This window comes from Narcine bancroftii, chromosome 5, assembly GCF_036971445.1.
Source record: "Narcine bancroftii isolate sNarBan1 chromosome 5, sNarBan1.hap1, whole genome shotgun sequence".
NCBI classification, from domain to species: domain Eukaryota; kingdom Metazoa; phylum Chordata; class Chondrichthyes; order Torpediniformes; family Narcinidae; genus Narcine; species Narcine bancroftii.
The window spans coordinates 28,853,044-28,880,753 of NC_091473.1; the positions used below are offsets into that span (position 1 = coordinate 28,853,044).

Sequence of the window (27,710 nt, forward strand, 5' to 3'; positions counted from 1 at the left end):
AAATGTTACGTAGCAGATGACATGCATTTAAAGTGAGAGGATGGGAAAGTTTAAAGCAGTGGTTCTCAACCTTTTTCTTTCCACTTACACACCACTTTAAGTAATCCCTATGCCATCAGTATGTGAGTAGGAAGGGAAGGTTGAGAATCATTACTCTTGACCTAATCGTTACTGAAATATTTTGCTTGAGGAAAATTGTCATTTTCCCATTTCCTTTGGAGTTATGAAACCCTGCATATAATGAGTCAATGAGGTACGATTAAAACAGTGGTTTTCAGCCTTTTTCTTTCCACTCATATACCACCTTAAGCAGTCCCTTACTAATCACAGAGCTCCTATGGCATAGGAATTATTTAAAGTGATATATGAGTGGAATGAAAAAGGTTGAGAACTACTGTTTAAAGGAGATATGTGTGGTAATTTTTTTTGACAGAGAATGGTGGGTGCCTGGAACAGTTGCTCAGAGTACTGACGGAAGCAGATACCATAGCAGCACTTAAAAGATGTCCAGGCAGACACATAAGCATGCAGGGAATAGAAGGATATGGATTGAATCACAAAACCCTGCACATCCTGCGATTTTAGTAAAAACAGAAAAATGCTGGAGGAACTCATCAGGTCATGCAGCGTCCATAGGAGTTAAAGATATAACCAATGTTTTGAGCCTGACCCCTTCAAAAGCAGGCAGTTGACCAAATTAAAAGGCTGGGGGAGAAGAGAAGAAAGGGCAGGAGGAGGACAAGTGAGGAAAGGTGAGAATTGATGGGGAAGGGTGTCTCTGAATACAGAGCTGGAGGAAAGGAGAGAGGGATATGAAAAGAGAGAGATATATTGACAGAGCTAGAGGAGACATAGGAATAGGGAAAGGGAAGCAAATATGAATGCCATCTGGTTGGAGGGTGCTCAGATGGAATATGAGGTATTGTTCCTCCAATTGTGGATGGTCTTATTCTGATTGTGCATTAAACTATGGACGGACATATCAGCATAAGACTGGGGCAGAGAATTGAAGTAGGTGTCCACTGGGAGATCCCTGCTATTGCAGCGGACAGAATGTCATGTCTGGGTCCATTCACTCTGATGTAGAAGAGTCTACAGCATGAGTACCCAATGCAGTGGATCATCTTTGCAGATTCACAAGTGTTGCCGACTGTTTGAGGCCCTGAATGGCGAAGAGGGAGGTGATGTCATGTATGTACTCTAACGATAAATCTGAATTTTAAAGTGTAGCTTTTCACAATTGTGATGGATTATGTTATATTTTATATTGTATATAGATATGTTTTAAAAGGAGATATTTTGTGGCAGTTTTTAGTGTATGTCACATACAAACACTTCAAAACAGATCTCATTTAAAATGCCTGAGCTCTGCTCAAGCCAGACAGTCCAGACTCTGAGTGCCTTTGCAAAAACGTGAAGAATGCCTATAGAGACTTCACAAGTAGGTGTGAATTGGACACGCTGTGGAGTAATGGATTATTGTTTTGGAAAGCAACAGGTGAACTGCGCCACAGTCTGTCTGGAGTGAAGTTTGCTGTTCGAGGAAGGAAATGTGGTTTTGAAGCAGAGAGAGTCAAACAAGTTTTTCAGAGAGAGAGTGTGAGTGAGAGAGAGAGTGTGTGCGCTGGAACTGGAAGATGACAAGCTGGCAAGCTTGTGGAAAAAACCCACTTTGAAGACAGGTTGTGAGTTCTTAGTTCAGCTTTGTCAAAGCCCTTGTGGTCCATACAAGTGAAGATGGCTGACTGTATAAGGTTTCACTTGAAATAAGGGAAACAGAAAAGGAACTCTGTGTTGACCTGAAAGAAAGAAGTTATCATCTGGAAAACGCTGATGGGGCAAGTTTCTTCGGCAAGTCACTGCAGTGGACAAGGCTACTGGCCACCATTATGTTAACCATCTGTAGGAGCTGTATTGAGAGCATTCTGACCAGCTGCATCACAGTGTGGTACAATAGAGAAGTGGATTGGAGGTCAATCAACAAGGCTATAAGAGTGGCAAAGACGATTACTGGGGTCTCCTACACCTCCCACCGCACCTCTCCCCCAGTTGACGTAATCTACCAGGATTGTAAACTGAAGAGGATGCACAAAATAACTGAGGACCCCTTCAACCCTGCACACTGCATCTGTCAGCTAATTCCACTAATATGGGGGAAAGGAGACAGGGGAAATAAGAAGGGGGTGGGGTTTAAACAGAAACCAAAGAAGATGATTTTAATGCCATCCAGTTGGAGAGTAGCCAGACAGAAAATAAGGTGTTGTTCCTCCAATTTGTGGGTAGTCTCAGTCTGGCAGCACACAAGACCATGATCAGACATGTCAGCAAGGGAATGGGATGGGAAATTGAAATGGGTGTTAACTGGGAAATATCTGCTATTGAGGTGGACAGAGCTGAGTTGCTCAACAAAGCGATCTCCCAGTCTGTGGCCAATCTCTCTGATGTAAACCACAATGGGAGCACCGAATGCAGTCGATGACCGCTGCAGATTCACAAATGAAATGTTCCTTCATTTAGAACTTGTTTGGGGCACTGAATGGTGGTGACCGAGAACCTGTGTGCACAAGTGGACCATCTCCTGTGGTCACAGGGGTAGCTGCCAAGGGGACAATTGGTGGGGAAAGGGGAGTGGACAAGGGAGTCACAGAGGGAGCAGTCCCTGTGGAAGGTGGAGAGGGGAGGAGAGTGGTGGGATCATGTGAAAATAGAGGTGGATGCAGAGGCTGGTAGGGTGGTAGGTGAGGACAAAGAGAATCCAGTCCTTGTTGCTCATGGGGGTGGAGGGGGCTAGGGGAGATGTGCAGGTAATGGAGGATATGCAGGTGAAGGCTGAGTTGATGGAGGTAGAGGGAAAACCACATTTGGAGAAGGAGGATATTCTGGATGATCTCACATAGAATACCTTGTCCTGGAAGCAGATGTGATGGAGATGAAAAAATTGCCAGAAAGGAATGGAATCCTTAAATGGAGCAGGGTGTGAAAAAGTAGCTGTGGGAATTGTCTGTGGAGAGTTGTCTCCCATGATAGAGAGAGAGAGAGAGAGAGAGAGAGAGAGAGAGAGAGAGAGAGAAAATGGACAGAGTGTTGCTGGCGTCAGGGTAGGAACTGGCAACAAAGTGAATAAAGTCGACTGAGAATATTGAAGACAGATTGATAAGTCAAAAGGTGTTGAGGGGATTTGGGGATGTTGAGTTAGTCTGGAAAGTGACACAGAGTTAAAATACAAGCCATGATTCTGATTTGAATGGCAGCAGGGACAAGGGGTTAAATGGCTTACTTCTATTTCTTCTGTTCACTCACAATCCACTGAAGTCACTTAAAGCATACAGACATGAGATATGTCTGCCCATGTGACTGCTGCTCCAGATAAACAATTTGTTCAAGGGCCTGGTGGTATGAGATTCAACATTGTATAAGATCTGAGCCTTTGTACTTTGAGCCTTTTTACCCTGAACAGGCTTGATGCAAGGTGCAAGACATGGAATGTACAAAGCAAGTCAGGTTAAATGCAGTCCATGAAAACCAATAAAACACGAAATGCTGAAAAATCCAGGAAGTCAAGTAGCATCTGTGGAAAGAGAAACAGTTAATTTTTCAAGTCTGTGACCCTTCATCAGAATAAGAGCCACAAATTAGAGTTGAGCGCAGAGAAAACGATTTGTGGAAAAGGAATTTCTCTGAGAGGTGAAAAAAAAATGATTGTGAAGGGGCAGTTTCTATAATGTGTTGTAAGAGTTGCAAAGTCTGAGTAAAGTCAAAAAGTCTAGCTGACTGGGAAATGCCCAGCAAACCCAATATTATTAGTGAAACAACAAGGTTTAGAGAAAGGGCAGGCTCAGATGCTGCCTGAGTCATTGAGTTTTGTTAGTTCTTCATGTTAAATGCAGAGCTGATTCTGGATGGGGGAGAGGTCTGAGGAAAAGTGGAAAGGTTGTGGATTAAGCTATTAGTAAAGGGGTCAGGCTGAAGGTCAATTGGTGGGTGGAGGTTACAGAGTGGGAAAAGTCAAGTAACCTCTGTTGTAGCCATGGAAACAGGTTTGTTGATCCAAGTTGATGATGATGTCACAATGCTGAGTTGTGTCAAGTTAGTAGCTCAAGTCAGTGAATCATTGGATCAGGTGGAGGTGAGGCTGGTGCAGTTGGAGGGGTTGGTTTCTTCAATTGAAGGAGAGGACAAGCTAATGTAGTTTTTTTGCTGCCTTTGGGTGAACTCAACTCTTCAGTCACAGAATAATCAGCCAGGTAATACAGATCCTGAGTTTTCCCAGCACTGCCTTCCAACTCAATATTACGTAGATCCAAGCTTTGATTACTGCATAATGGAATCAACACGACACCAATTCCCATACAGCCGTCCCAACGCCCTCTAAGACATCTTGCAAGGAACACTTGATAGGTTCTTGATCCTCCCTGCCTGCCAGAATTTATTTTCAAAAGAACAATGAAAACTTATCACCTCCCTTTTCATAACTGAAATCATGGATCCGTGGATTCCTGTTTCATCAGGAGGTAGAAAGAAAACAAAGCAGGATGTGACAGTGCCCAAAAGTTAAGTGCTCTTCACCCAAGAACAACTTCAGGTGTAACAGTGCAATCAAACCTTTTTCATCAGTTCCATCTTGTCCTTTCCATAGAATGTGACAGAAACTGTGGGAAGATGGTTTAAAGTGTACTGTTATGGAAATTGACCTTGTGTTTTATTTTAATAATGGCCCAAAACCAAGACAGTTCAGTCTGCTTCAAGAGTATTTTCTTAAGGTAAATACATCTTAAATTCATTATTCAATTCCTTGATGTATAACCAGCCATTCAGACTTAGTAATTATGTAATTAAGTGTTTTTGTTCCATTAATCCTTGGAAGTCTTATCAGGGAAAGGTATAATTGAGATGACTTGATGCTGACTTTTAAAGTGCAGTACTGTACGATGTCTCCAACGACACATCTCACTGAATGCTATAATATCTAGGGATCAATTTCTGCATTAGTTTCATGAAAAAAATCAAATCACACAGTGCTTCAGGCTGATTATGAGGCATATTATCCAATTGAAGAGTTTTGGCACACAACCAATGGTGCAGTGAGTTTTGTACCTTCTCCGAGATATGCCAGGCCACTGATTCTCTCTGAATTTTCTTCAGCATCTACAGACCCTTCCTTTCCCTCTCCAGTGCAATGTAACTGAGAATCAATGTACTGCCTTAGTTCTGGCCCCTTATTAAAACAATACACAAGGTCAATTTCTACGATAGTATCGTTGAACTTTGACTTTGTTTAATCACATCTTCCCAATGTACCAGACACATTTTGTGGAAAGGATAGGAAGGAATCAATCAGAAAGATCTAATTGGCTCATTCTGTCCATTCATTTAGTAAAAATACAAATTTCTATCCATTCTTTCCTTCACACCAGTGAGGGTTACATTATTCAAATGATGTTCCTCTCCCACTGCTCAGTACAACACTTAATGCCTGCACTGGTCAGGCAAAGCACTTACTGATAATTTGCCTAATATTGTTGATCACTAATTAAAATTTGTCCTGAAGATGTTGTTTCTGACCACTCACTTCTGAACCAGGAGGCTATAATTATGAGTCCCACTCTGGAATTTGACTTGTAATATTTGCTCACACTTCATAACAGTACTGAGGTTGTACTGTGTATTTTTTTTGGATCTTTGGAAAAAAGATATGATCCACTTCCCAATTCAGATTGATGCAAAATATTACAATTTCTTGAAAAAGGTTTGGAAGAACTCTCAGTTTCTTGGACTACAGGTCCAACCAACACCATCAAAATAAACTGCTTGGTCATCTAGAAATAACAAGTATCACAGATGCTGGAAATATGAAATAAAGTTTGTCAGAAATCAAGGTCTTGAACCAGAAATGTTAACTGTTTCTCTTTCCACAGTTGCTGCCAGACCTGCTCAGTATTTTGAGCAATTTTTGTTTCGTATTTAATTGTTCATCTCATTGACATTTCTGGAAGGTGTGTGCGAGTTGGACCCCAGGTTAGTCTACAGCCAGACTTTAGGTGTAACAGTGCAATCAAACCTTTTTCATCAGTCCCATCTTGTCCTTTCCATAGAATGTGACAGGAACTGTGAGAAGATGTGTTTAAAGTGTTTCTTCTTTGGCTTGACTTCGCAGACGAAGATTTATGGAGGGGGTAAAAGTGTACTGTTATGGAAATTGACCTTGTGTTTTGTTTTAATAATGGCCCAAAACCAAGACAGTTTCTTCTGCTTCAAAAGTATTTTCTTAAGGTAAATACATCTTAAATTCATTGTTCAATTCCTTGATGTATAACCAACCATTCAAACTTAGTAATTATGTAATTAAGTGTTTTTGTTCCATTAATCCTTGGAAGACAGTGACAGAATTTTTAATTTCAGAAAATCCTGGAAACACTCTGCTGGATGGGAAAACATGCAGGGAAAGGCAAAGGTTTCAGGTTGAAGACATCAGAATCGATCAAATAGATTTAAATAACTGAGGAATAATGAAAAATAATGAAATGAAGAATAATGAGGAATAATGAAGAGACACCTCAGATATCAAAGGGATTTATTTAGAAGACAAGAAAGGTGTTGGTTTTCTTTCTGCAGATGCTACCTGTCTTGTAGAGTGTTTCCAGTATTTTTTTTGGTTCATTCCAGATATCCAGCAGAGATAGTTTTTTTTCTCCCATAATCATTTAGAGCCACTTTGTTGGGTGTAAAATGCTTCTGGGCATTCTGTTCTTTTTTAAACATAATTTAATATCAAGTACAGTGACAGCTGAGTAAAACTCTATTTGAATATATCATTTTCAAGGCTGTAAATACCACATTTCTTCAAATAGGTTTATTTCAATCTGTCCTCTGATATCATAGGCGAGTCAAGTAAAATACAAAAGTTTGCATTCTGCTGTTCATTAAAAACAAAGCTGAAGAAACGCAACAGGTCAAACAGGGTACTTTATATAGCAAAAAAAGGACGGAGGGCAGAGCAGCAAGCAGGGGAGGAAGGATGGTTAGGTGAATAAAGAGGGAAGGGATGGAGAACTCAGGAAAAGGACGGGGAAGGGAAGGGATGGAGAATGAAGAGTAGGTTAGAAGAAATCAGAGAAGTCAATGTTTGAACCATCTGGCTGTAGAATGCCCAGATGGAAGACCAGGTGTTGTTCCTCCAATTTACAGGTGATCTTATTGGGAAAGTACATGAGGCTATGGACAGACATGCAAGTATGGGAGTGGGAAGCAGAACTGAAATGGTTGGCCACTGGGATGTCCATTGAGACTGATGCAGACAGAGTGAACATACTCAGCAAAGCTATTTGCCAGTCTGCACCCAATCTCTATGATGTAGAAGACACAAAGGGAGCATTGGATGCAATTAATCAGTCCTGCAGATACACAAATGAAGTGTTGCTTCACTTGAAAGGCCTGTTTGGGGCTCTGAACTATGGTGAGGGAGGAGGTGTGGGTGTGTGTGGTATCTCCTGTGGCCATAAGAGAATGTGGTGGGGAGGGGGTGGTGTGGGCAATTGATGGGGAGAGATGAGTGCAAAAGGGAAACATGGAGGGAGCAATCCCTATAGAAGGCAGAGAGGAGATGAGGGGAAGATGTGTCTGGTAGTGGGGTCTTGTTGTAAGTGCCAGAAAGTCTGATGGATAATGTGTTGGAAGCAGAGGCTGGTGGGGTGGTAGTTAAGGACAAGTAGAATCGTGTGGTTGTTGAATTTATGGGCAGAGGGGGTCAGGGCAGATGAAGGGGAAATGGAAGAGATGCGGGTGAGGGCTGAGTTGATGGTGATGGAGGGCGAAGTCACTTTTGTGGAAGAACGCGGATGTTCCAGATGACCTGGAAAAGAAGACAACATCTTGGGAACAGATGTGGCAGAGATGGAGAAATTGTAAGAAGGGAATAGAATCCTTGCAAGGGACTGGGCGAGAGCAAGTGTAGTCAAGGTAGTTGTGAGGGTAGGTAGGTTTGTAAAATATATCTCAAGAGATGGAGACAGAGAGATCCAGAAAGGGGAGAGTGTTGTCAGAAATGGACCAGATGAATTGGAGGCTGGGGTGAAAGTTGGCAGCGGAGTGTATGAAGTTGACAAACACATTGTGGGTGCATGAGGCATCCCTGACATAGCCATCAATATAGTGAAGAGTTAAGAGACCTTTGTCTATGTAGGCTTGCACCTGATTTTCCATCTGAGCCCTCTTTAGCCAGATGACATTAACATCAACTTCTCCAGTTTCTTCTAACTTATTCTCCATTCTTTCCTTCCCTCTGTCTTTATTCCCCTCACCTCTCCACCGCTTCAATCTCTATTCACCTCACCATCCCTCCTCCCATTGCTTGCTGCTCTGCCCTCCTTCCCTTCTCCACCTACTCCCTCCTGACTTTGGCACCATGCTCCTCTCCTACCTTCCCCCCACCTTTTTGTTCAGACTCCTGCCATCATTATTCCATATTTTGATGAAGGGCTCAAGCCCAAAATGTCGATTTTGTATCATTGTCTTTGCTATATAACGTACACGGTTTGACCTGCTGGGTTTCTCAAGTATTGGGCATTTACTCTGATTGTTCTCGTTACTCAGTTCTCTTAAAACTCTGACGCATCTAGATTGATATTTTAGTGCAGCAGAAATGCCTCATTGTAGTTCGGTTTTGTGCTTCTATGTCAGTCAAAGACTAATTTTTGTCACACAAAGTAACCTGTTCAGATTGTGTAGGATACACAGGAGAGTTCCTCAGTGCATTCTGATGCAGATTCTCAACCTGATTCAAACCCACTCTTCTTTCTCAGATGCTGGTTGACCAATCATTCCACCAGGAGTTTGTTTTTCATTCCATCTGCAGTCCAAAAAGTTCCTTGTCATGAGTGTGAAATTAGAAATTCATGGTAATTATCAGGTACACACCTGGAGTTTCAGTTAGAAACACTGAAATTAGGCTGTGTGTTTCTAATTTACACAGGTAAATTTGATGTTTAAACTCCCAGTGCTTATTCTGTCTCTGCAAGCATCTTGTTCTTTACAGATGCTGAATGAACACCCAGTATGTAATGGTTCAAAGGTTCAGGGTTGAGGTAGTGCATAGTAAATGATGGCCTGGGGAGAAGATGATACTGATGTTTTGTCTTGCTCCTGTTTCTCCCTGGGTCCATGAGGAAGGACTTTTTTCTTGATTAAAATAATCTTTTATCAGAAGTTAAAGGGATGGCTAAACCCAAAACAAAATTTAAAAAAGATTTCTTGGAGATGAAAATAATTTATGTACACAAGGGGCCAGAAAACTTCTTTGTGTCCAGGTTGCTTCAATAGTGCTAATGTCAATCTGGTGTTTTCCTATAAATCATAGTGTTGCAGCTCAAATTTGCTCTAGTTTTTCATTGTTTGCTCTTTCCAATACAAAAATCAAGATAAGTTTTGGGTGAGAAATAAGTTATAATATCTATGTACCATAATAGGTTGTTTTCAAAGTTATGTCACTGTTTGCAAAATTTTTTTGTTTGTTTTTCTGCTGGTTTATTCTAGTTATTAGTGATACGCATTTTTACCAGTTTTACAGTATACTTTCAAAGGCACTCCTATGCAAATATAATTTATGCACATGACAAACCGGAGTTAAACCTGCTTTTTCAGTCCTGATAAGAAATCAATTATTGTCAAAGGGTATCTTGTGCAAATTAATTTGGGTGTAAAATATGGAAGATGTTTAGCAAGTCATTAGTTTGATTTGATAACCTTTGTACACCTCATGTTTTGACTACCTGCACCACAGTTTTCACACTGGATTTTTTTTTTTAATTATGAAAGATTGATGTTTGTTGCTCAGAAATTGAACACAAAACCACCAACAAAATTTGAGTAAGTGAACCCAGGTCAGTGTCCTCTCCCAGGCCAACATCCCCAGATCTGTCATTCCATTCTTCACACCATGTCAGTCAAATTTCCAACCTCAATTGCTCAAAACATACTCATTCCAAATCAGCTCTATTTTTGCTGTCTTGCAGAAAAAGAGAATAAATCTCAAGAATGTTCTCAAAGTCTCCTTGAAAAAGTACAACATTCCCACTGCCTCTTGAATATTCCACACCAATAATTGCTCAGTGGAAAATAATTTGGATACCTTGAACCCATGCATCAGAAGCATGCAGTTGTGGGTTGTGCCTGAAATAGCACACCAGCTCATCAATTAACCTTCCCAGTCAAGTACCTTCTGTTCAATCTGTGATAGAGTATTCACTTCCTGTGTTGCTCTCACCTTAGAATCTCCAACATTTGGGGCAGCACAGTTGGCATAATGGTTAGAGCAACCCCTTTACAGTGCCAGTGATCAGAACTGGAGTTTGAATTCCATGCTGTCTGCAAAGAGTTTGTACTTTTGCCCAGTGTTTGCTTGGGTTTTCCCTGGGGACTCCAGTTTCCTCCTATCATTTGAAAAGTACCAGGGTATAGGGTAATAGGGCATAAAGTGGGCAGCATGGACCTGTGGGCTGAAATTTCAATGAACATACTATACCTTTACCTAATACTATATGTAATCTTCTCAAGGGGAATACAACTTTGCATGTCCATGTTCCAATGATCAATGTGAAGTAGGAAATCGGATTTCCATGTTACTGCTATACATTTCCTGGCTATTGACAATGCAATTTTAATAAATTTCTATTTACTTCTGGAGAAGTAACTTTTATAACTGCCAAATTCCCCAGAAGAAAATTCCAGGTCTAGAGGGAAGTTCACCCCCACAATTTTTGTCAACACTTTCCCCAATTCTATCCAAAAGGGACTTAGTGTTGTGCATAACCAGGTAGAACATAAAAAAGCCATCAGAATTTTTTTTTTGTGTGCATCTTTTGAAATGTGAGATTATAATCTGTTCAGAAAATTTCAGTGAATCAGTCTATATCTAGAATTAAGGGAATCATACTATCTACACGTAGATCTGACCAGCAATGTGGAATGATTGCAATGCCCAAATCTGATTCTATTTCTCCCTCAATCTATGTAGTCTAGATTTTTTTGCTTTGATCTTGGTTCATATATATGAAGGAGATAAATTTGGTTTCATTCCCCTTTTTAATTAGAATTTCCATGTCTAAGCACATTGGTAGAATCATTAATGATCCCCACTTTTCCCTCAAAAAAGATTGCAATTGGAGATAGTAGAAGAATGTGTTGTTTGGTAAATTATATTTATTTTTCATTCCCTCAAAAGATAAACTGCCCCTGTTGATCATAACAATCTTAAATGCACCTGATACCATGTTAGTACCAGGTCACCAAGACTATTATCCAAAGTCATGGTATTGAACTGTTTTGAGATAGAAGCATCTTTGAGGATAATCCCACAGATTGTTTAATTTTATCCTAAATATAAATTACATGGTTCAATAATGGATTATTTGTTATCCTTTTAATTAATTTCAAATTCCATTTATAAATAAATTCTTCTGCCATCTCCTCTCCTACCATGTGCAAGCCAATTATAGCCCAGGAAGGAATCACCACATTAAAAAAAAACAGCAACAAAACGAATTTGTGCAACTAAATAATATTTTTTTTTTAAATTCAGTAATTTTAACCCTCCCAATTTATAAACTCAGGTCAATTTATCCTTGGAAATTCTAGAAACTTTACCTGACCAAAGGAATGAATGAGGTCCATTAAGAATTTTTAAAAAGTAGTGGGGATAGGCTAGGATTGAAACAAGTATCAAAGTCTCAGCATCACCTTCATTTTTACATAATTTACTCTGCCCAGTAATGTGATGAGCAGGTTTACCCACCTATGTATGTCCTCCTCAATTTTCTGCAGTAAGGGGAGATAATTAATAATTCAAATTACTATTAAATCTAATCCCCAAATACTTCATATTAGATTTGGCCCAATTAAACTAACTGCCATATTGACATTGGGTATAGTCTCCTTTGCCTAAAGGTAAAATCTCACTCTTGGGCCAGTTTATTTTATATCCAGAGACTTTGGGTGCACTTCAGTGTTAAGAAATATATGGTTACTAACACACACTAACAAGGCAGTGACTTAAACACACATTCCCGATTCCGATGCAGGGGTGGGGATGGGGCGTGCTTCAATACTAAGTACTGCTAAACAATACCTTACCAACAATTCCTCCAACAATGTCCATAGTTAAGCAACCTGGCATAGAGCAGCATTTATAGTCAGGGCCAAGGAGCAGAGAGAATGTGCAAAACACATGGTGTGCTTTTAAAGTGGAGTAAAATGGGCAGCCTGGCCCAGGATATCAGTAAGTGATTTAAAAAGGCCAATGGTCATCTGAGTGATTTAAAGGGGCTAATGGTCAGGTGTGTACCAATGGATGGGCAGCGTCCCACCTTGATTAAATTCCAGACGGAGAGGTCATGTGACCCTCAACAATCCACATTCCCATAAAGTTCTAGATGGAGAGGCCACACCACTTGCCAATCATCTATAAACATTATCAACACATCTATAACATTATCAACAAAATTATAAAAGAGTCTGGAAAGACAACCAACTGAAAAACCTCACAAAGATTAGCGTATACAGAGCCATTGTCATACCCACACTCCTGTTCGGCTCCGAATCATGGGTCCTTTACCGGCATCACCTACGGCTCCTAGAACGCTTCCACCAGCGTTGTCTCCGCTCCATCCTCAACATTCATTGGAGCGACTTCATCTCCAAAATCGAAGTACTCGAGATGGCAGAGGCCGACAGCATCAAATCCACGCTGCTGGAGATCCAACTGCGCTGGGTAGGTCATGTCTCCAGAATGGAGGACCATCGCCTTCCCAAGATCGTGTTATATGGCAAGCTCTCCACTGGCCACCGTGACAGAGGAGCACCAAAGAAGAGGTACAAGGACTGCCTGAAGAAATCTCTTGGTGCCTGCCACATTGACCACCGCCAGTGGGCTGATATCGCCTCAAACCGTGCATCTTGGCGCCTCACAGTTCGGCGGGCAGTAACCTCCTTTGAAGAAGACTGTAGAACCCACCTCACTGACAAAAGACAAAGGAGGAAAAACCCAACACCCAGAAGACCGCAGAGCCCACCTCACTGACAAAAGACAAAGGAGGAAAAACCCAACACCCAACCCCAACCAACCAATTTTCCCTTGCAACCGCTGCAATCGTGTCTGCCTGTCCCGCATCGGACTTGTCAGCCACAAACGAGCCTGCAGCTGACGTGAGGCTGCATAAATCTCCATAAATCTTCGTCCGCGAAGCCAAGCCAAAGAAGAAGAACAGAAAAAATAAATCTTCAACTGACAAATAACTACTGTATACTTAAACTAAATGATGTGTATATAAAGCATGCAAACCAAAATATACAATGAATATAGAGGTAACTCAAGTGCCTTTAAACTGAGAGATAAGGCACATCAGCAGGGGAACATGATGTTTGGAGAAATGACAACACTCTACCAGCTCTCTCCAAGACTGAACAGGGTTGTTGTGTTCCTGATTGATCAGGGTGCTGCCGGAACTCCTCCCCAGTGAGAGGGGATGAGAGAGAAAAATAAATTTAGTTCCTGACTCTTTGACCTGCCTGGCATACATGTGCACCTTTGCCACCAACATCAACAATAGTGTCACCTCTGTCTGCGGGCAGGCAGTGCGCGGTGCCATAGGGTTTCCATGACATTTGACATTTGACATCTGACATTTGACATTTGACATCGACCCGGTGCTCCCCCATCATTGTGTCTGCTGCGGTACTGTCCCCTGGAGAAGCAACAATTGGCCCAGCAGGCTTGCATCCAGAGCATGCGGTGCCATAGGGTTTCCATGACATTTGACATTTGACATCTGACATTTGACATTTGACATTTGGCATTTGACATTTGACATCTGACATTTGACATTTGACATCGACCCGGTGCTCCCCCATCATTGTGTCTGCTGCGGTACTGTCCCCTGGAGAAGCAACAATTGGCCCAGCAGGCTTGCATGCAGAGCATGCCGGTATTTTCCAGGAGGTGCCCCCTTTTCCTGAAGTACCATTGGGAATTATTAGAAGTGGTGTTATTGGGGAGGAGTAGAGGAACAGTGTCATTATTGAAAAGTGCTTTACATAAGCTGCTCCTACTATCGACTGGTAGAAGATAGTCAGAAACAGCGATGAGAGAGCAGCAATCTGTAGTGGTGATGCTGCAGGCATCTTGATGTGCTCTCCTTAGTGCTAAGTTTGAAGTGTAAGTGGTCTGCAGGCAGGGAATATCTCACTCAGTTATTATGGTAGCATAAGAATGAGGTTTCTCTCAGGAATGCAAACTATTGCATGCCTCCCATTCCGTGTGCTATTACCTCCCCCTTTATAGATGGACCCTGTGGTTGCTGCACCTACCCCCTACCAGACTCCATAGGGTCGACCTCACCTGTTTTATATAGGTCTGAATTGGCCAACTGTCTTGAAAGCATATGGTGGGGTGTAAGCTTAACTGGTCCTCCACTTCTTGGAGCATGCTGAGCCACCCCTTCAATGTGTGGTTGGGTGTCAACATGTGCAGCTTTTGTTTGAGGAGACCATTCATCCTCTCAATGAGTCTGGATGCCTGTGGGTAGCAGGGGATGTGGAGCAACCACAAGATACCAGCCTCCACTGCTCAATTTTGTATTTTGATCCACGTAAAGCGCGAGCCCTGATTGGACTGTTCTTCCCACAGAACTCCATAAATGGAGGAGAGGGACTCTCACAGGGCATCGCCACGAGGACACCAGAGTAGGTGTCCACCATCATTAGGAGGAAGGTCTTTTCCTTTTGGTATGGGAGAGTGCCTGCAGTCTGCTTGCCATTCTTGGCCTGCTCCTGTGCCATGACATATATGCCCTGATGTATCTATCAGCCATCCCCAAGGTTTATCCGTGATGGTGCAATTATCCATTCCTGTACACACCACGTCATGAGTAAGAGCTACTCCTAAGCCCTCCACCCACCGTCACATGCTGTTGGACTCCAGGTGGCTGCTCTTCCTATGCACCCATGCTGCCAGGGCACTGGAGTCTATATTGTCGGAGTGGATAAAGGCTGAGCAGATTTGCGCTGCAAGGTCCACAGCAGCACTATGTACCAACTCTGCCATGTTCCTTTTGGAATGTGCAACCACATGGTGGATGCTGAGAACCCTCTGCCCAGCCTGCCCCCAGATTTACTTCAAGTGCTGCTGGCCCCAAAGGGGGCGGCTGTGAATCTCCCACCCAGTGTCGTGCCAGCGAGGCATCCACCCCACTATCCTGTTTGTCACTGCCCATGAGTCCATATAGATATAGAGCAGACCAGTCGTCTCTTTAACTGCAACCAATATCACAGCCAGTTCTGATCCCCCTACCCCTTCCTGAGTCAGGCTCTTACTGCTGCTAAGGCATAGAGCTGCTGCTTTCCATAGCTGCCTTCTGTTCTTCCAATAACTCAAGCTATCCGTGAACCAAGCCTGCTGCTGCTGTTCCTTGTCAAGAGAGTCAAAGCGCTGACCCCAGGATATGGAAGAGGGATGCACTTCAGAGACCCTGGAAAGTGGGATGTTGCTCTCAGGGAGGGACATGATTTGATCATGTAGCCTGCTGACCCCCTCTGCCCCAGCCTCTACCCCAGCCTCTGCCTGGTCTGCGATATATCATCTCCATTTTACAATGGAGGACTGCTGACCGTGGCCTCTTTGTGGGTGTCATAAGTGGACTTGACCCACCCATTGCATGATGGGCAGGTGAGGTCAGAGTATTACAGTCTCATTGGCCTTTTGGAGCTCCGTGATGAGGAATGCCAGATAGCATGCCAGGAGCTTAATATTCTGCCAGAGACCCCACTCAACCATGGTGGTAGTGGCGGAAACAGAGTTCAAAAGGAACCCCTGTCTGGCGGGAAGCTAGTGGCAGTACCTGTTCAATAGCCTGCTTAGCCGTATCAAACACCATCTGCTGCTCAGGGCTCCAGTGGAATGTGGCCTTTTTTTCCTGGAGACTGTATAAAGCGGGCACAGCAGCATGGTGAGATGGGGAGTGTGCTGCTGTCAGAAGCTTAAAAGGCTGACGATGCTCTGGATCTCAGCTTTATTGGTGGGCACATCAGTGTTTAAGATGTTATTCTTGGCCATCTCTGAAATGTCCTTCTACCCTGAATGCCATTGAATAGCCAGGAAGAGGACCATCTGGCTGGGGCCCTGCACCTTCACTGGGTTGATTGCCCAGCTACGTGCATAAGCCCTGAGATCAAGGATTTGTGCCATGATCTCTTTGCTGGTGCCCTGGAAGAGTATATCATTAATGTCATGGGTGACATTGACGTCGGGGGTGGGGGGGTGGTGGTAGTGGGATATTAATCTATGGCATAATGTTGGATTGTCGATATTTCCATGGGGCAGTCAACAGAATATGTATTGGGTGTCTCCCCTCATCCTCCCCCCCCCCCACCCCCCAGGTAAAGGCAAACTGGTCATGTGAAGCAGGACTCAAGAGGATAGAAAAGAACGGGTTGGCAAGGTCCACCCTAACTTACTAACTCTTGGTGTCTCTGCCCCTGATGTCCTCCAGCAAGGTGACCACATCAGGAATGTCAGCAGTGAGAGATGGGGGGGAATTTTTTTTTAAATCTTCTATAATCTATTGTCATGCACCCCGTGCTGTTCATTTTGTGGATGGGCCAGATGGGATTTTTGTCAGGAGACACAGCAGGCCTAATTACCCCCTCACAGAGTAATGCCTCAATTGCTTCAGCAATCTCTTCAATGCCTTCCAGCTTCCAATACTGCTGGGTGCAGATCACCTGGGAGGGAGGAGGATGTTTACTGGAATCCATTTGGTGGCTCTAACCACGATGGTTGCCTGGGCGACCCTGAAGGTGCACTTCCCCTTATCAGTACACAGCAACTACCTCTTGAGTAAATTCATGCCAAGAATGTACTCAGGCGAGGCTGCCACCAGGACGGGGACGGGATGGGAAGGCTTGCCACTTATGGAGAGGCAGAGGGTGACTTCTCTAATGGTGAGGATTGAAGCCCCGAGCCCCTCTATAGTCACCTTAGGTCACCTCCACCCCTCTGTGTTCCTGGGGATAATAGAGTGCTCGGCCCCAGTATCAATCAGAGGCATCGAGTGCTGGGTATTCCTTAACCCTAACCCTAATGAGTAGAGCCACTGGGATAAATGGCCTCAGGTTGCCCGGGTGGAACAGTACAGCTGAACAGATCCGCTGCGCGACCTGGCCTCCATCCTATGGGACAGGAGTGGAGTTGTACCATCTTGTAGGGGAGGGGTGGGGTCTGGTGTGATTCTGTGAATTGGTTATTTTGTATTGCACTAGGGGCCACCTCTGGTAGAGGAGGAGGAGGAGAAGGCTGAGTAGTCTGGGTTGAGGTGGGTGGTGCGATGGGTGCTCCGCTCTTGTGGGGGTTTCCCCCCACAGTGCTCCTGCCCTAAAGCGAACATGGTGAAGGTGGAGGAGCCATGGATGCAGGCACAATCTACTCCAGCACATGCGAGGAAGTGGGAAAATATTCTTGCTGACCTTAGTGAGGGTGCGGCTAACCTGTGCGGGTGCTCCTTACTCCATATACTCTTGACCCTCCAGAAGGGTGATGGTTTCCCAGACAGTCTTACCAGTTGCCAGTCTCATCAAGGGTAAGACCACCCCCTTGAAGTCGGGGTGGGCAGAGGTCACTAGGTGGCCCGTCAAGGCGATGGTCACCCTCGTGGCCCCAGGGAGGTTTTGCCTGTGAGCGTCCCGGTAGATGCTGGTAATGAGAGCCCATTCTGTGATTGGCTTCATGCTCTCACCGACCGTGTGTCATCACAACTAGCCATTCAGGACCCATTCTAGGAGCTTGGGGAACCTGGCCTGCACTGCAGTCAGGTTTGATGGGTTCATTGAGATGCAAGTCCAAACACAAGCTGACAAACAAGGAATAATCTTTATTGTACACATGGGGAAATTGTAATGGGGAAGACACAAAACAACACAATTTACTAATACACTCTTTCAAGACAGGGACTTCAGCAGATACTCCCAATCCATGTACCTCAGTCTATGCCTCAGTGTTAAGTAATATATGGTTACTAACACATTCTAACAAGACAGGAACTTAAATGCACACTCCTGGTTCCCTGTACCAATGTGGGGTGGGGGAGGGAGGGACACTCAATGCTAAGTACTGCAAACAATACTACAGTCCCACTCTAAGTGTGGAGCACACTTTATCAAAGACTCCTCCGGCAATGTCCACAGTTAAGTGACTTGGCATAAAGATGCATTTGTAGTCAGAATCCAGGAGCTTTTAAAGTGCAGTAAGCTGGGGATTCCGGCCCAAGTGATCAGTAAGTGATTTAAAGCGGCCAATGGTCAGGTGTGCACTAATGGGTGGGCAGAGTCCAGCCTTGAATGGCAGATGGTATGACTTCCAACTAAATTCCAGACAGAGAGGTCATGTGAGACTCCTCAATCCACACTATAGCAAGTTATCTTCAATCCCAAAGGACCACTTTAGAAGGTATTCAAGACAGAGATTAATGGATTAGGGCTCTTAGGTAATGCGTATTGTACATGATATTGACGCGCAAGTATAAGATTAGCCATGATCTCAGTGAATGACGGATGACCTTACACTTCTTCATTTTTTCAAATGTCTTGTGAAATGTTTCACATTTTCTATTCAACAATTCTTTCATCCTAAGTGATTTACTTATGTATAATTGTTAATCTCTGTATCATTCCAAATTTAGTATATGTACTGCCAAAGCAAGCATAATTATAATTGTTCTTAAACAGTTTATCTGGGTCCTCTCCAGTCATAAACAGCATTAGTATATTGTGGCCCAGAACGTCCTTGCTGTTCATGATTTCCTCTTCTCAAGTGTTAAGACCCACCCAACTTTGATTTTCAGGTGAGAACATTCTTTCAGATGTTCTCACGCTCTTCGTTGTTGGGGCATAAGTCCCACCATCTCAAAACAAGGTTGGCCCTTAACAGGAAAGGCAAAATGTGTTGGTACCCCAGACGAAGTAAGCTGTCAAAACTGCCAAAATCAATAATATTTTAGAATGTCACTATCTGAAGCATCACAAAACACCCCAAAGTTTATCAAACTATTATTTTTTTTTAATTATAAAAGAAGTTTAATAAAATAAGAAGACATAAAAAGAAAAACATTTGCACTGTACAGGCTAACACCAAGTTTCTGGTTGACAGGGGTGGGAGTGTAGGGTAAGGATAGGGGGAGGGGTGGGTGTTGGAGTGACTGCAGTCATACAAGATGGTTTATAATTGCGATTTTCTGGAAGACAAATCTGCATCATCTTTGCACTTGTCAAAGATGGCAAATTGTTTATTGATTTACTTCACAGAATTTTTTTTTCTCCACAGCCTGGTGTTATGGTGCTGATCTGTGAATTCAGCAAGGATGGATTTCCATTTCCTGGCATGCTGTAACACAGGGTTGAAAGGGAGGAGGCGGTTTAACTATATCCTCCCATGGTTACATAAGTTCCTCAAAACTGTTTCCTCTACTGAAAAGTATGGAACTGGCAATCACATGCTGGGGAATTCCAGGAAGGTCAGACTCTGCTTATGGACTCACTGAGAAGTTTGCCAGTGGCAGGCAGTCTGCAAAACCCCCAGCACACACCTGTCAGGAAGCTGTGACTTCTGATTGAATGTGCCAGCACTTGTCAAGGAAATCTTGGCATTTACATCAACTTCTCTGGCTTTTATTAAACCTCCATCCCCACCTCTTCCCCTGCCACCTTCCCCCAGCTCTGTCTCACCCTTTTCCCTCTGTCACCTTTCACATAATCAAAATCAATTCTCACCTCTTCCCTTATCATTTCCAATTAACACTTTTTTGTTGGTCTGGACTCCTCCCCCAACCAGCATTGTCTCTTTTCTGAGATTCCCTGCTTTTTGCTTATTCTTTTCCATGAGGGAAGTCTCAGGCCTGAAAATTCAGCAATATATCTTTGTCTCTTATGCACACTGCAAGACCAACTAATTTCCTCCAACATTTCAGTGTGTTTTTACTACAATCACAGCATCTGCAGACTTTTGTGTTTCACTTTAGTTCCCACACTACCTTGTAGAAATATTAACGGTGACTGTAAGCCTCCATGTTTCTCATAAGAATTTTTATCCTGTTTATCTTTGAAGTATGGGTGAAAACAGAAAATACTGTCATTTCACAACAATTAATATTGAAATGGAAAATGAAACCTGGTGTATGTTTTGAAATGAGAGAGATAAGATTTGTTTATGTTGTGATCAATATTCATGTAAAAACCTCAACTGCATGAAAAATTTATAATGCTGGGCATTAAAGCATTCATGCAGGATTCCACAGATCGGGACAGATCCCAACTCAATTTCTCCTTTACTCTCTCAGTATGAGATGCAGAGCATGGAGCACACTTAAGCTAACAGGGAAGGCATGGTTTTATGGTTGGATGGTTGCACACGTGCATCATCTGTTGATATGCCTTGACATTTTATGGATATTTATTAATGTAAATTTCACTTATTGTCATCTTACAGTATTTTCAATTGCAAAAGAATCAAAGGAATTGAAAAAATGGCAAAGTATCATGGAGGCTACGTTTAGATCTGCCATTATCAGATATAAAGGGGAGTACATTTGATGTTCAGTTAATCTATTTCTTCTCTCATTTCTTAAGCTCTTGTGACTGACTGGATCAAGTGCCCAAAACAGGCCTCAAAGTGAAAGTAAAAACAGCTAATAAAATATAAGGGTAGAATTGAGTACATAAAACATGTTGATGAAAGTGGTCCATTTTACTCGCTCCTCGGTTTCCCCTTTTCACATTTACCAGATTGAATTTTAAAAATTGTAGTTTAAGAATTCATACAGGATGTGTAAATCACATGTAATGATCTTCTATATTCACTGTTGTGAAAAAAAACTTCACAATTTTTATTTATATTCAGGGCAGGAAATACACTTTTAATCTCTTAGAACACAAGGCTAGAGGACAAAACCTTGAACTGTTGCCTAGTAAAGTAACTTTATGTTTCTGTTCAATCACTCAGTCTTGCTCCAATACATGTGGCAGCTTCTACACCTGCCTTTTAAGTCAGCTTCTGGGATCCTATTATCCATGAACTGGCTTTTGGCATTATCTGTTAAATTCAATGGTCATGCTTGCTCTGCAGACCCATGTAAAAATCAATGAGCCTCACTTAAGTCTCAAATTATCAAAGATGATTTGGGGTTCTACTTGGCAGTGTTGAGCTTGTCTCTTGTCCCTTTTGATACAATGTCTTTTAGTATTATAAACATGAACCAATTTTGAAACTTCAGTCTAATGATTCCTCAAAAACAAACTCAATCAGGGACTAATTTAAGGTCTTGTAGCGTTCACGAATAATGAGACCGGCAGTTGACAGGTTCGTTCCAAAGCTCACTGATTTATTACTTGGTTTGCCAAGGCTTTTTAAAGTCGCAACCTGTTCCTGCCATTGGCAACTGTAAATTGTGTTGCTGACTGGCAGCTATTCAGATTTTACGCGTGTGGGCTCTTTCCTTTGGGGAAAGGGGAAAATGCCAGGCACCATCTTTGGTGCAGGCTGCTCCGACCAAGCATCTGTTACAATCGGAGCCGGTTCACCTGTGCTCCAACAGCATTGGTCGCCACACAAACCTCCCTCACCCCTGGAACTGACGATCTTGCCCCCAAAACCCAAGGTCTGCACTTTCTTTTGTTTGGGTGGTCTGCCTCTATGCCTGGCTGCTTGCACTTCAACCATCCTTTCCAAGTCCACATGTGCTAGCTTCAGTCGATCAATAGTGATCACCTCCTCTTTATCCCCAACGCCCAGCAGAAACATAGACCCATTGTTTTTGGCTATCCAAATGGCCCTTCGTATGGCTACTGCATCAGTGGTCGGTGCATGCCCTATTGACAAAGACATACTTTTTAAAAAAAATATTTTTCACACTATGAATCATACTAACCAAAATACATACAAACATTTCCCTCTTGAATATACACAGTGTCATTTACTCCCCTTTTCCCCCCTCCCTCCCCTCCCTCCTTCACCCCCCTCCCCACCCATTTAACGTTCAACCTATATGATACATTAAACCCATTAAACAATGCCATCACACATTGAAAATAAACAAGAAATTTGTGTCTTCTACTTTTACATACTGGGTCAGTTCATTTCGTCTTCTTCTCCTTCTGTCATTTTAGGCGGTGGAGGTCCGCAGTAGGACTTCTCTGTTGTGTTCCATGTACGGTTCCCAAATTTGTTCGAATACTGTGATGTTATTTCTTAAATTATATGTTATTTTTACCAATGGGATACATTTATTCATTTCTATGTACCATTGCTGTATTCTCAGGCTATCTTCTAATTTCCAGGTTGACATAATACATTTTTTTGCTACAGCTAAGGTATCATAATAAATCTTTTTTGTGCTCCATCCAAATCAAGTCCAAGTTCTTTACTTCTTATATTACTTAGAAGAAAGATCTCTCGATTTTTTGGTATGTTGCTTTTTATGATTTTATTTAATACCTGGTTTAGATATAAAGACATACTTGCAGTCCTTTAAGTCACTGGGAACAGAAGTCAGTCTCACCCTTGTCAAGAGGTCAGGATGTGTGCCAGGATACCCAGGCTCTCGTGGAGCTTGCTCAAGGCCGACGTGCTGTCTGCCTCTTGCTCCCTCGGGGCGGGTAGGAACTCGTCAGGGAATGCTGGGGAGTTCTGCTGAAGAAGCTTGAAGACTTCTTTGGGCTCTGTGCAGATCCCAAATAGGACCCGGGGAAGCTCATCCACCCAATTTTGGCCTTTCAGCCTGGCCATCAAAGCTGATTTCAGGTGCCTCAGGAAGCACTCCACTAGGCTATTTAACTGTGGATGATGGACTGTAGTGTGATGCAGCTGGGTCCCTGTGAGAGATGAGTAAAACTAATATGAAAATATGAGTGATGAAGAAAGCTAGTATGGATATAATGTGTAATGAATAAAGCCAGTATGAATAGGATAAGGGTAGATAATAGAATGTAGGAAGTAAAGTTAGTCTGAATAAGATAAGGGTCTTCTAGCCTTAGACAGAGTCAGCAAGTTCTGCATATAAGAGTTAGTAAGCCCTGAGGGTTGGGAAGGTGTGAATAAAGACAAAGGCAGGTTTGTGAATAAGGACAATAAGGACAATGAACATGATGGGACACAGATAGGATACCCCCCTGGTCCTCCAAGTTCACAGAAACAGCACGTAGGCAGATATTGCCTAATGCCAAACTCATCCAGGAGGCAGAAGAATGTAAGGGGGAGGGTACTTCTATACTGAAATAAACTGTATAAAAGTTGGGTGAGCCCCAGTGTATGTGTGTATTCCCAGGGTAAGAGGAAGGCACCCAACTTTGCATTGTTGTATAATAAATGTTCTTTGTTCTCATTTTTTGTCTCGAGCAATTTCTGTGAAGGTACTTCTGTTTCTCGCAAATGGGGACTCGTCCGGGATTCCACTCCCTCCACTGACAGAGTGCCCGACGACGAGAGTAGGTGCACCCCGGCTGATTCAGCTGGACTCATGGACGATGGGTGACTGGTCAGTGGATGAAGCGAGTGATATCCGAGAAGAAGCATTGAGAACAAACGACGGGAGGACGTTAAGGAAGCGCGCTAGGAATAGCTACTGGATCCCAGTAAGAGACATTTTACTTACCTGTTAGTATGAGAGGTGTGAGTAGCAAGGGAAATAGTCTTAAGGAAGGGCGGGATGATCAGATAACTAAGCAAAGTCCGTTAGGATTAATGCTATCTGATTGGGGTGCGGGGAGAACCCGCGGGAAAGACAAACAGACCATGGTCAGGTATTGCTGTGTGAGAGATGGGAAAATTGATCTAAAATTATGAACATGGAAGAAACTAAAATTCATCAGTTAATGGCTGTAACCAGTACAAACAGGATAAGCTTGGGGGTTAGGATGCAGGAAAGCAGAGTCAGCACGATTAACATAAGAATCTTCTGTGTGACAAGAGCCACCATAAGACTAAAAAAAGGAATGGTAAGGTACAATAGAATGTAGGAAGTTGAGGTAGTCTGGATCAGATAAAGGTCTCCTAGCCCTGGACAGAAGTACCAAGTCCTAATATCTAATTAGCTAAACATACACAGATTTATACATATGAAATTAGCCAACCCTAGATAGAATGAGTCAACTCTGCATACCAAGAGATTGTAGCCCCGAGAATCAGGAAGGTGTGAATAAGGACAATTACATGATGGGACACCCACAGGATACCCCCTGGTCCTCCAAGTGTACTGAAACTGCACGTAGGCAGGAAGGATTACCTATGCCAAACCCATCCAGGGGGCAGAAGAATGTAAGGGGGAGGACACTCTGATACTGAAATTGACTGTATAAAAGTTGGGTGAGCCCCAGTATATGTGTGTATTCCCAGGGTAAGGGGAAGCACCCAACTTTGCATTGTTGTTGTAATAAATGTTCTTTGTTCTCAATTTTTGTCTCGAGCAATTTCTTTAAAGGTACTTTAATTTCTAACAGCTGTCTGGAATGGGTTAAAAACCCGATAAAAGGGAATTCGGTATATTGGCCAAAATTTTGATCCGATGAGGATTGGATGTTTCAGGTATTGAACATCTGGCTCTATCAAAATCAAAGAGATAATATTGAGAGCAGAGAATATGCAGCCTGCTGGCTCAGTGGATCAGTTGATCAATTGGTTTTGAATGAAAAGGAATGTAAGGACAAGAAGGATGAGGAACCTTTTGTCCCTGAAACACAAGGATGGGATGTGTTACATTCCCTTCCTCCACCTTATGCTCCTCCTATGCCGGCTCCTATCTTTCCCCTCTCTCCTATGCTCTACCCTTCTGCACCTTCCCCTCCTCCCCCACAGCTAAAGAAAGGAGAAGAAAGTAGGGGTGGTATGATGACCTGTTCACAAAGTACTAGATTACCACATGAAGCGTAGCTAAAAGAAAAGTGAGGATTGTGAGAGATGAGTAAAACTAATATGAAAATATGAGAGATTAAGAAAGCTAGTATGGATATAATGTGTAATGAATAAAGCCAGTATGAATAGGATAAGGGTAGATAATAGAATGTAGGAAGTAAAGTTAGTCTGAATAAGATAAGGGTCTTCTAGCCTTAGACAGAGTCAGCAAGTTCCACATATGTAATTAGTAAGCTTAGACACAGAATTAGCAAGTTCTGCATATAAGAGTTAGTAAGCCCTGAGGGTTGGGAAGGTGTGAATAAGGACAAAGGCAGGTTTGTGAATAAGGACAATAAGGACAATGACATGATGGGACACAGACAGGATACCCCCTGGTCCTCCAAGTTCACTGAAACAGCACGTAGGCAGACAGGATTGCCTAATGCCAAACTTATCCAGGAGGCAGAAGAATGTAAGGGGGTGGGTACTTCTATACTGAAATAAACTGTATAAAAGTTGGGTGAGCCCCAGTGTGTGTTTGTATTCCCAGGGTAAGGGGAAGCACCCAACTTTGCATTGTTGTATAATAAATGTTCTTTGTTCTCATTTTTTGTCTCGAGCAATTTCTGTGAAGGTACTTCTGTTTCTCACAGTCCCCAATGAACTGGCTACAGCAGTCAGGCTCGACATGAACTGGGCCCCTTTGTCTGATGTGATGTGATGTTGGCTTGAATGCCCAAGTTGTGACTAGGGCCCTGGCGCAGGATTTGGTGGTAGTATCTGTGAGGGTAACTTCCTCTGGCCATCTGGTGAAATGGTCCACCATGGTGAGGAGGTACCGTGCACCCTGTGATACCGGTGGTATCTCTACAATATCGACGGGGATGTGATCAAATCTGGGTTGTGGGTTGGAACTGCTGCGGGTGGGGGCTTTGGCGTGCCTCTGGACTTTGGCTATCTGACACTTTGTGCATTTTCTCACCCTATCACTGACCTGTTTTCTGAGGCCAACTGAATACCATGCGGACTGTGGTTTGGATGGAGGGATGCACCATGCCATGCACTGAATTGAACACATGTAATCTCCAGGATGCCAGGATGATTGGGCGGGGATGGCTGGTGGCTGCATCTCAGAGGAGATCCTGCTCACCTGGACCCAAGGGTACATCCTGCAGCTGCAGTCCTGTGGTCCTGTAGCTGAGTGTCTCCTCGTCTTTTTGTTGCGCCTCTGCTAGTTCTGAGTAGTTCATCCCCTGCCAATGTCCGGATGGTTGGACTGGATAGAGCATCTGCCATGACTTTGCCTTTACTGGAGACATGCTGAATCGCTGTCATGAACTACGTACGATATGTATGAAAGGTGCCGGGCTGACAAGGGGTCTGATACCTTGGATGCAAAGGTTAGGGGCTTGTGGTCAGTGAAAGGGGTAAATGGTCTGCCTTCTAGAAAGCATCTGAAGTGCTTGATCACCAGGTAGAGTGCTAACAGCTCTCTATCAAAAGCACTGTATTTCAACTCATGTGGTTTTAAATGTCTACTGAAGAAAGCCAAAGGTTTCCAGTGTCTGTCCACAAGTTGTTCCTGTACCCTGCCGATTGCTGTGTTTGATATGTCCACTGTGAAGGCCATCAGAACATCGGTCCTGGGGTGTACTAGCATTGCAGCATTTGCCAGGGGCTCCTTTGTTTGGATGAAAGCTGCTTTGGGTTCTAAGTGATGTCTTTCTTTTTACCCAACATCAGGGTGGTTGCATGATGCTGGTTGCCACTGGGAGGAAGGAATGGTAGAAGTTTACCATGCCCACAAATTCCTGCAGCCCTTTGACTGTGGTAGGCCTGTGAATTCTGGATGGCTTCTAGTTTGTTTGGCATGGGCATCGCATCATCCTTTGAAATCTTGTGGCCCAGGAAATTGGTGGTCACCTGCCTGAACTGGCATTTGGCTGGGTTAATGGTCAGTCCAAACTTGCTCAGTCAAGTGCACAGTTGGCAAAGGTAGGATAAGTACTCCTTACGATTCAGAATGTCATCCAGGTATATGAATAAGAAATCCAAATCCCAGCCCACTGCATCCATAAGGCACTGAAAAGTCTGTGGAGCTTTTTTATTTTAGCCTGAAAGGCTTCTGTAGAAACTCAAACAGACCAAAAGGGAGTGATTAAAGCAGTTTTCTGGATGTCTTCTGGCTGTACCGGGATTTGACGGTAGCCACGTACCAGGTCGACTTTTGAAAAGACGTGGACTCCGTGTAGATTGGCTGTGAAGTCTTGGATATGCAGCAGGGGGTAGCGGTCCGGTGTGGTGGCTTTGTTTGGACATCTGTAGTCTCCACATGGCCTCCAACCTCTGGCTGTCTTCAGCACCATGTATAGCGATGAAGCCCAGAGGTTGTCTGACCTGCGGACGATCCCAAGTTCTTCTATGCCAGGTGGAGTTTATCTGGGGGTAGTCTTCTGGCCCTTGTGTGTAGGGGTGGCCCTTGGGTGGTGATGTGGTGCCACACTCTATGCTTCAACATGGTTGAGGTGAACTTCAGTTTGGACACAGATGGGAATTCGGCCAGGAGCCTGCTGTATTCGTTGCTGGACAATGCAACTGAGTCCAGGTGTGGTGCAGGTAGTCTGGCTTCCTTGAGAGGGAACGTTTGGAAGGTTTTGGTGTGGAACAGCCTCCTGTCCTTCAGATCTATCACAAACTGTGAGCCCTGAGGAAGTCTGCCCCCAGGAGCGTTTTATCCTCCATGGCCAACGTGAAGTCCCATTGAAATGTGTTGCCATCAAGTTGTAGTTGG

At 43.4% G+C, this 27,710-nt stretch overlaps 1 long non-coding RNA gene across 2 annotated transcripts; it reads left to right on the forward strand.

The window, feature by feature from the left end:
- The first annotated feature begins 4,126 nt into the window (after window positions 1–4,126).
- On the forward strand, window positions 4,127–25,481 carry LOC138763227 (uncharacterized). Of its 2 annotated transcripts, none has more exons than XR_011357411.1 (4): window positions 4,127–4,244; window positions 5,916–6,015; window positions 6,155–6,270; window positions 19,361–25,481. It is a non-coding gene; the product is annotated as an uncharacterized lncRNA (long non-coding RNA). The 2 variants fall into 2 exon arrangements; XR_011357412.1 differs by lacking the exon at window positions 19,361–25,481 and adding an exon at window positions 6,400–10,969.
- The last annotated feature ends 2,229 nt before the right edge of the window (window positions 25,482–27,710 follow it).